This window comes from Dromiciops gliroides, chromosome 2 (genome assembly GCF_019393635.1).
Source record: "Dromiciops gliroides isolate mDroGli1 chromosome 2, mDroGli1.pri, whole genome shotgun sequence".
Lineage (NCBI taxonomy): Eukaryota > Metazoa > Chordata > Mammalia > Microbiotheria > Microbiotheriidae > Dromiciops > Dromiciops gliroides.
In genome coordinates, this window is record NC_057862.1 from 693,652,062 (window position 1) to 693,662,819 (window position 10,758).

Sequence of the window (10,758 nt, forward strand, 5' to 3'; positions counted from 1 at the left end):
AATTCTGAAGTATCACCTCACATCCATCAGATTGGGTAACATAACAGAAAAGGAAAATGATAAATGTTGGAAATGTGGGGAAATTGGGAAACTAATGCATTGTTGGTGAAGTTGTGAACTGATCCAACCATTATGGAGAGCAATTTAGAACTATGCCCAAATGGCTATAAAACCATGCATACCCTTTGACTCAGTAATACCACTACCAGATCTATATCCCAAAGAGATCATTAAAAAGGGGGAAAGGCCCTCTGATTCAGCAATAGCACTGCTAGGTTTATATCTCAAAGATATTCCCCCAAAAGAGAAAAAGACCTATTTGTACAAAAATATTTATAGCACCTCTTTTTGCAGTGGCTAATAATTGGAAATGGAGGGGATGCCCATCAATTCAGGAATGGCTGAACAAGTGGTGTTATATGAGCATAATGGAATACTATTGTGCTGTAAGAAATAATAAGCAGGCAGATTTCAGAAAAACCTGGAAAGACTTACATGAACTGATGTTGAATGAAGTGAGCAAAACCAGGAGACTATTATACACAGTAATAGCAGCATGGTAGCTCTTCTTAGCAGTACAATGATCTAAGAAAATGCTATCCACACCCAGAGAAAGAACTGTGGAGTCTGAATGCAGATCGAAATATACTATTTTTTCTTTTTCTGTTTTTTCTCTGTTTGTGGGAGTTTTTTTCTGTTTCTACTTTCACAACATGATTAATGTGGAAATATGTTTTCCACGATTCCATTAGAATGCTCTATATCAAATTCTTCACTGTCTTGGGGAGGGGGGAATGGAGGTAGAGAAAAAAATGTGGAACTCAAAATCTTTCAAAAAATATATGTTAGAAATTGTCTTTACATGTAATGGAAAAAAATAAAACACTATTAATTTTTTAAAATAAAAATATGAATGATAGCTCTGCATATACAAGCAGTTACTTTATGTACAATAAAGGAATCAGGAGAGGGAAGCAAAGAGAGAAAACGATACTGCAACGGATAGGATGTGGATGAGTCAAATCTTACTTTTTTCATTGTGAATGTGTTGGTTTCCTAGGGAGCATGTTTCAAAGTAGTGCTGCTGGTCCCCTTTTTGGTAAGTGCCTCCTGTCTACTGCTGAAAGATGTCAATTGTATCTTCATCATTAATTTCCAACTGTGAAGGTATGTCAGCATCATTCGATGGTTGCCCACCAAATCAGCATCTGGTCTGCTTTACTAACAAAACCATCACCAATAGGCTTTCGTTGTGTCACTAAATGGCATGTGCCTCTTTATCTACAACTGCTCCACACAACCATTTTGCTCTGCCAACCTCCAATGACTACAATTGTAATTTTTGGTCTTCACTCCTTCCTTGGGCTTCTCGTCAGCTGAATCTCCTTGGCCACTGCTTCACAAAGGGCCACCAAGGTGGTGTGCACCAAGAGAAGGAGGGAGAAGCACCCTGGCATTTTTGAGAACCCGGGGTTATTTCAATTCTGTGATGAAGCATTAGGGTAGGACACCAAAAAGACAAAAATAGAAAGCGGTCAAATTAACAGAGCATGCAACAGATCTTAAACAAGCCAAGGACAGAAAGTAAAATTGATATACCTTATGTCTAAATTGTCATTCTTTCTCCTCTTTATTCATTCAATTACTATGGACACTATCAATCCCAACTCAACCATCATCCTTCTCTGGGAAGGTTTATCTGGTGTCTGCTGTCAGTAATGACCTTCCCCTTAAAAGCTCATAAAGCACTTTGTCCCTCTTGAATGGACAACTAATAAAGAAAACTAGAAAGGGAGAAGGCAGTATGTGTGGAGATGTATAGGAAGGGGCATGGCAGTCTGGCTCCAGGGAAGGTAAGGTGGATACTTACCTATCAGGACTCAGCTTCCCAGGCTCAGAGTCCAAGGTTGCCATGACAGGGAGATAAGAATGATGGCCAGAATGTATGCATAGTGTGATGTTTAAAATCTAAATTGTCTGATCACCTTAAATGAGAAGCGTTAGCACCAGTCTTCGGGCATTAAACATTTATTAAAGCATACATGTATTCACATAGAGTTCAGAAAGTTAAGAAAAGGCCTATCTACCCTAGAGTTCCAGCCTAGTCTTGTTCTTCCTCAAGTCCTCCACCATGAGTCTGCTTCAATCACAAACTCCCCAGAAAACTGATTGTAGAAGCTTTTTATAGGTCTGGAGCATGGGTGGTCCTTACACACTGCTTCAAGCTGTCATCCAAATCCATTGGTCACTGGACTCGAAAGTGGTCTCGAGTTTAGTTCAAAGTCCAGCTTCTGAGAACAATACCTTCTTAAGGGCTAGCCAGGTGTGCTTACAATCTAGTTAGCTTGAAGTAGGCGAATCAGCAGTCAATCACTCTCACTTAATTCAATCAGTTTAGATTAATCTCCAGGTAGGCCTTTGAGTATCTGCTAAATCCCATGATTTTATTGCAATAGTGAGATGGTGAGTAACTTCAGAGGCTGGTTCCAGACAAAATCCGGTCTCATCAATCTATTGAAGAGAGTTTTATGGAGAACTAGGAGAAATAAGCGAAAACTGGCCAAGGTCAACCTAGGATTGGTGCCAGACAATGTTTCCTAATAATTTGAGCTATCCTAAAGTAGGAGGGACTGCTTTGAGAAGTGATGGGTTCCTCCTTAAAGGGGCTCGTCAAGGACAGAGTGGATGACTATTCATTGGGGATGCTGTGGAGGGAAATCTGGTCTAGAAAAGGACTCAGTGAGGTGTCTCTTAGGTCTTTCAAACACTGAGATCTCTGGGTCTGTGGATTACATTGAACTGAATTGAATTTATCCACTAGTGGTACCAAAATGGCTTGTCATGGCCAGAACCTACGGGGAGTGAGCCACTCCATCCTATCTATTCTGAATCTCAGAAAGACCTAGCATGGTCTGTTGTTTGGATTGCATAGGAAGCTTTGAATCTTAGTTGAACCTTCTTCACAGTTGGCTGTCAAGAATCCAGGATAACCTCCATGCCCAAAATAAAAACAACAGAACCGTATTTAGAGGAAGGCCAACCTCGCCTTGGAGAAGATGCTCTGTGGTGAACAGGGGGGAGGATAAGCACAAGTCATAGGGAATGGGCAGGCAAGGCTCGGCTACGATCTGTAACACTGGAGGAAATACCTGTATCATCTAGCACAGAGATTTTGGAATTTGCTAGTCATAGTCTCAGTGATTATGAGTTTTATTCTTGTTATTAATAGCAAGCATTTATATCTCACTCTCAGGCTTGTGAAACACTACAAATTTCTCATTTGATTCTCACAACATAGATACTGTTATTATCTACATTTCACATTGAGGAAATGTAGCAGACAGGGGTTAAGTGACTTACCCAGGGTCACAAAGCTTGTAAGTGTCTGGTGCCCAATTGAATTCAGGTCCTTCTGTCTCCAGCAATCTATTGACTCTACCATCTAGTTGCTTTTCCTGTGTTTCTGAATGATGCATCCTAAATTCTATAGTGCAACAGGACTGATTCTATTCTTGCCCAATCCTCCTTCCCTTCCACCCTACCCATCATAGAAGACTTTAAAAGTGGACAGCATGCTCTAGTCTGGGGGTTCTTAATTTTCATGAAGTCTATAAACTCCTTCTCAAATCATACTTTAATGGATAAAATGAATTGTATATTGTCATAAAGAAAAGCTATTACAGTGAAATACAGTATCCAATATATTTTCCAAAATATACAAAGTCATATACTAAAGATTAGAGGCAGAGTCACATTTAGTAAGTGATTACTATGTACCAGGCACTGTGCTAAGCTCTAGCAAAAGCATATAATAGTCTTTGCCCTCATATACATCACAATCTAATGGAGGAAGAGAAAATATATGAGAGGTGGGAAGGGGAGAGAAACCACCTGGCACAGGGGCATGATGAAGTCTGTAGTCAAGATGGGAAATGATGATGTGAATTCCCTGACTGCCCTCCTTAAATAGCAGAGGATCTGAGAGGAGCTCTCTGATGTCTATCCTCTATCTTTTCCAATCAGAGGGAGGGAGGGAGGAGCCCCAGTGGCATGAGGTGCAGATGAATTGTAAATTTATGTGTCAATGTCATCTTGCAAAATGATGAGTTTCTTTAGATTCAAAAGTCCAGGAGAGAATCTTGGTTGTCAATGATTGAGATTAAAATAATCAAGGTTAAGAACCCCTGCTCTTGGGGCAGCTAGGTGGTGCAGTGGATAGAGCACTGGCCCTGGATTCAGGAGTACCTGAGTTCAAATCCGGACTCAGACACTTAACACTTACTAGCTGTGTGACCCTGGGAAAGTCACTTAACCCCAATTGCCTCACAAAAAAAAGAAGCCCTGCTCTAGTGGGATTTGATTTTCAAATACTCTCAAGGATCTGTAATCTCACTGATGTGGGTACTTCCTCCAGATAGTCAGATTACAGCCCATCTATACCTGCCCAGCCTGTGTGGATGATCTAAGTGCTCACATAAGTTCAGTCTACCATACAAACTAGGAACACTCTTTGCTTTCTTTTGAGCGTTCTAGAATCCATTTAAGCATACTGACAAAGTTATCCTTTGCTCTCAATATGTCGCCAAAGCATCTCCTTTTTTGATCACATATTTTGGACAGCCACCTTATTCCAATTCCCTCCACCATTCCATGTCTTCAACATGTTGCAACAGGATCACCCCTAATAGGAACTTAGCCATTCTTCTCTGAACAAGACCTGTTTTCAGTTCTTCAAGGACTGCCATGTCTCATGCCTTTTGGTTGCACTACAAGACTGGTAGATTCCTGTAATTGGGTCTTTGTCTCAGAGGAAAGCTTGAGATCACTGCAAGAACTCTGTAAGGCCACTTGGTGAAAAATGCTTAGGACATGATGATGTAGCCTTGTATTTGAAAGGGGGTTGTAATTGCTAGTCCTAGGTTGGGCATGGGGATAAAATCACTAGCAATTGAAAAATATGTTCCCGGCTTATTTGCAACATATGGAGCAAGTATTTTCCAAAAGTGCTTAGTTACCATAACAACGACCAATTCATGTAGCTTAAAATGCTAAGTCCAAAGCTTTGTCTTTCTTTTTTTAAAAAAGGAAGAGAAAATTTGGCAGGACATCACAGGGGCTTTCAACCCTCTTCAAAAGATGAGAAGTGCAAAAGAATGAAGCCAAACCTTCCTCAGGCAAATTTTGTATATGGATCACAGAAGAGAAAGCTGGGAGAAACCTTAGAGATTATCAAGTCTCACACATCCCCCTTCTACATAGAAGGAATGGGAGCTTCAGAGAAATGACTTAGCCCAGTTAATGCAGATCTTAGGGCCGAGGAGAAAGGCAGAAACTCTAGCCTTGCTATCCTAAGACTTTGATTTTAATCCCATATATGCCACTTTCCCTTAGTCAGTCAACATGCATTTATCAAGACCTGTGTAATAAGGACTTTGCTAATCACTGGGAAAAGACAGAAAGGCACATCCATGCCCTGAAGGAACTCACATTCAAGGGAGGGAAACTGTAAATAGCTAGGTGCATGTGAGATATAGACAATATAAATGGGAAGTAATCTCAGAGGGAAGCCACTGGAAGGTAAAAGGGAGCATTGGGAAAAGCCTTTCATAAAAAGCAAGATTTGAACTGAGTAAGCACCAGCCCTGGATTCAGGAGGACCTGAATTCAAATCCAGTCTCAAACACTTGACACTTAACTAGCTGTGTGACCCTGGGCAAGTCACTTAACCCTCATTGCCCCACAATTTAAAAAAAAATTGAATTGAGTTTTTTTATTGTATTTTATTATTTTCAAGTTACATCTAGAGATAGTTTTCAACATTTGTTTTTTTATAAGATTTCTAGTTTCAAATTTTTCTCCCTCCCTCCCCCCATCCCCTCTCCAAGACAGCAAGTAATTTGATATAGGTTATATATGTACAATCACATTAAACATATTTCTGCATTAGTCATGTTATGAGAGAAGAATCAGAGCAAAAAGGAAAAAACCTCAAAAAACAACAACAAAAACCAACAGAAATAGAATGGTTCAATCTGCACCCAGATTCCACAGTCCTTTTCTTTTTCTGTATTTGTATTTTCCTTCACAAGTCCTCTGAAACCATCTTGGACCATTGTATTGCTGAGAAGAATCAAGTCTATCACTGTTGATCAACACACAATGTTGATACAGTGTACAATGTTCTAGCTCTGCATATCTCACTCAGCAACAGTTCATGCAAGTCCTTCCAGGTTCCTCTGAAATCCACCTGTTCATCATTTCTTACAGCACAATAGTTTTCCATTATATTCATATACCACAACTTGTTCAGCCATTCCCCAACTGATGGCCAACCCCTCAATTTCCAATTCCTTGCCACCACAAAAAGAGCAGCTATAAATATTTTTGTACGTGTGGGTCCTTTTCCCTTTTTTGTGATCTCTCTGGGGAAAAGACCCAATAGTGGTATTGCTGGGTCAAAGGGTATGCACAGCTTTATAGCCCTTTGGGCATAGTTCCAAATTGCTCTCCAGAATGATTGGATCAGTTCACAACCCCACCAACAATGCATTAGTATTCCAATTTTTCCACAAATTCTTGAACATTTATTATTTTCCTTTTCTGTCATATTAGCTAATCTGATAGGCATGAGGTGTTACCTCAGAGTTGTTTTAATTTGCATTTCTCTAATCAATAGTGATTTAGATCATTTTTCATATGGCAATCTATAGCTTTGATTACTTCACAAAACTACCCTGAACTGAGTCTTGATGGAGGCCAGGGAAGCTCAGAGGTGGAGGCAAGAAGGCAGAACATTCCAAACACGAGGGACCACCATTTAAAAAGGCACAGAGTAGTCCAAGAACCAGCAAGGAGCCAGTCCCTGAATCACAGAGAACGTAGAAAGAAGCAAAGTATAAGAAGGCTGGAGAAGTTAGGAAGGCAACAGGTCTTGGAACATCAGAATCAAACACCAAATTCATTTCATTTGTAAAGTAGCTACTGTTTTCTTGGTGTTGATTGTTAAGCCAAAATTAGGACAACAGAAAGAAAAAAATCCACACTCTGTTACATCTCAGCTTTAGAGGCTTCAACAAGTATACAATCATCTATGGACAAAAAATTGAGCACCAACTCTCCCTCCCCTTTTGCCTTGGTTTGTAGCCTTTCCAAGTTCAATGACTTGCCATCAGTGTAGCACATGACCATGATGCTGTTTTCATTCACATTGAAGATATCTGACATCACTGAAAATGTGGTGAAAAGCATGGGAGCAAGCACACATCTCTGTTTCACTCTGTTAGTGTCTGGACAAGCATGAGAGCATCTGGGCAAGCATAGCATCATGAAGCTGATGTACAACACTGATAAAGTTCTCCAGACAACCAAATTTTGCCATGATCTTCCACAGGCCCTCACGACTGACAATGTCAAAGCCCTTGGTCAGACTGATGAATGTTGTATATAGACGCTCCTAGCATCTCTCCTTTAATTGTCAGGCAGCAAACACTGTTTGCTGCCACCTGTTCCGTAGCCCTTTCTGAAGCCGACTATCCAGTAGATAAGCATCTTCCAGGTGAAGGATCAACCTATTAAGGAGGACTATGGAGATCATCTCGCCAGTAATAACTAAGGGCAATGTCCTCCTGTGATTGCCATAGGTCAACCTATTTCCTTTTCCTGCGTGCGCAATGGAGGCATCCTCAGTCTCTTGGGTGATTACATCCTCTTGACATATAAGCGAGAAGAGGTCAGTGAGCTCTTGTATGAACAGTGAACCCCTTGCTTTGTTAAACCTCAGCTGGAATAGAATCAGCACCACGTACTTCAAAGCTTAATGGCATTAAAACCTTTGCTTCAGTTGGAAGTTGGGCTAGAGAGGGACTGACTTCAGCCTGAGCTCAATGGCTTGATAATGGTCTGTTGAGAACAGTATGGAGGTGTCAGGCACGTCTCTCCAGGTTCCTGCCCTTATCACTAATCAACGTGACTCCATCAACACTGAGTCATTGAGAGGCACCATAGGTTTTTAGCCCATAAATAGCCTTTGGGGGCATCATAGAAACACTTTGGATTATTACTATCAGTATAAAATTTAATTTTATCTGTCATTCTACCAGGACAAGTCTTCATATTTTGGGGCAGATCTCCACCTAACTCAATGATGGGTTTGAGGCCCCTCAGGGACATAGTCTATTAAAGGCCCATTTTTGTATGAGGCAGCATCCATGAAGTCTTGTCTTCTTTTGGCACATTGATTATGAGGGCCTCCAATTCTTTTTTTTTTCTTTGCAGGGCAATGGGGGTTAAGTGACTTGCCCAGAGTCACACAGCTAGTAAGTGTCAAGTGTCTGAGGCTGAACTCAGGGCTGGTGCTTTATCCACTGCACCACCTAGCTGCCCCGGGCCTACAATTCTTAATCAAATTTCTTTTCACTTCATAAGGGTCTGTCATAGTGGGAGCATAGGCATTGATGGTGGCACAATGCCTTCCTGTAAGTGGCAATTGCATTGTCATAAGCCTGTCATTGGCTCTTATTGGTAGGTGCACAAGGTGTTAACTAGATTAATTTGGGTTTATAACCTACATGAGCTTCACAGCACACTCCATCATTGTGGCTACTCAAGAAAAATGTGGATCCAACTCCAGCTTTGGTAAGCTGGCCTTCCTTTGCCAGCCTTGTTTCATTCACTCAGGGCTGCTATTTGGATGAGATCCCTCCCAAATTCTTTCACAACAAGAGCTGTTTGTCTTTCAAGTCTCCTGGATTTCTTGTTGTCCATAGTTAAGTCCACATGCTGTGTACCAATGGTGAATGGAATTGTCATTGCAAACATTTTTGTACACTTTTTTGTTTTGACTGCAGGGTAAAAACCTCACCCAACGTGGCAAGTAGACTAGGGTTAGGTCAAGTGAAGCAGACACGTGTAGGCCACCTTTTGTAGCCCCTTGCTCACACTAGAAGATGAGCAGTGTGGTTCCTTAAAAAAGGCTGCTCAGAAACCCAGGGCCCTGCCAAATCCCATTTCTGCTTCAGTCCAGTGAGAAGACCACCTGAATGGCTTTGGCTACTTGTGTGTAGGGTTGTGACTATAGCTCCCAGTGTATCCACACCTGCTGCTTTGTCACTTGTCCATCACCACAGGACTTTGATGTAGGTAAAGATAGTAAAATGGTATGAGTAATGCCTTTTGACTCACATAAATCATATTTAAGTGAGACAAGGTTGCCAGAAGTCATCAGTCTCACTCTCTCTTCCAGAATCATCAAAGTCCAGTAGCAAGACAAAATTCAAGATGAATGGCAATGGCTCAGGATGCAATGGATGGCCTTGGTGTCTTTGATGTCTGACCGAGCGCCACGCACTCCACAGTACCTGCTTCAGCTGACTTCATGGCCCATTGGAACAAATTGTTCACATCTACCTATTCCTCTGGGGAAGTCTTCACATGCTTGGGATAGACAATCCTTCACTTAGCCTCAGAGACCGCAAATTTTTCATCTACATTAGTAGGTGGAATGTTCTCATTTAGAATTCTCTATACCATTAAAATTATAAACCCAGCCCCTAAACACACATACACACACACACGCACACACGCACACTCCAGAACAGTACTGACCTTACAAGTGTGTTGCAAGGACCACATGAGGATGTAGGTAAAAGACTTTATAAACATTAAAACTCTCCCCAAGTGCCAGCTCCAGTTTTTATTCATCTTACTCTTCTAGCCTTTTTCAATGGTGTTCAGACAGGAATGATACTGGGATAAGGTGCCAACATTATTTTTTTGGCGGCGAGGCATTTGGGGTTGAGTGACTTGCCCAAGGTCACACAGCTAGTTAAGTTTCAAGTGTCTGAGGCTGGATTTGAACTCAGGTCCTCCTGAATCCAGGGCAGGGCTTTTTCCACTGCACCACTTAGCTGCCCCAACATTATTTTTTTTTTAAAAAGCAATGTTCTTTGTACTAATGCACATGTTAGGTAGATAAACTAACTGTTCTTCATAATTGGATAAAAGTACTGGGATACTGGGATGCCAGCTCATCCTCCTTCAGCTCACTGGCAGCATTCTCAGCAGAAACCCTGTAGTATACAGGATTAGAGCAATGATACATGCCTTTTCCTGTTCCCACATTATATTTTGAGAACTTTTCATCCCATGTAGTTTGGAGATCATGAGAGTTAGGCTTGGCAACATCTATTAAAAGCACTGTCTTTAAATCTTTAGGGATCAGTGTTGTGTTCAGGCTTGTGTCAGCAACAGTTTTTTTTTTTTTTTTTAAGTGAGGCAATTGGGGTTAAGTGACTCAGCAACAGTTTTATTTGTGATAATACCTCAGTTGTAATACAGTTTATTTATTAAATTATCAAGGCTATCTTGAGTCTGAATTTGTAGTTAGGAATTAGGTAGCTAGTGCTTGCTTTGGCAGCACACATACTAAAATTGGAATGACACAAAGCAGATTGGCATGGTCCCTGCACAAGGATGACATGCAAATTCGTGAAGCACTCCATATTTTGAAAATTAAATTAAATTGCAGGAAGAAAAAAAATGCCTAAATGCTGAATGGGAAGATCTCTTGCATTTTTGGAAGTTAAAAGCCAAAATTGGGAAATATCTTGAAGACATCTATTAACTTCTATATCTTCATAGCAAATATGATAAATAATCAAGGAACAAATCTGGTCTCTCATCACACAGAAGAGTGGCAAAATTTCTAAGAATGACATTGGCAAACATTTTACATTAATCTCTTTTTGTTAATACATGGAC

General features: G+C 40.8%; 1 non-coding gene across 1 annotated transcript; it reads left to right on the forward strand.

The window, feature by feature from the left end:
- The first annotated feature begins 10,398 nt into the window (after positions 1-10,398).
- LOC122744908 lies at positions 10,399-10,505 on the forward strand. The gene has a single exon (XR_006355242.1). It is a non-coding gene; the product is annotated as a U6 spliceosomal RNA (small nuclear RNA).
- Positions 10,506-10,758: the final 253 nt, after the last annotated feature.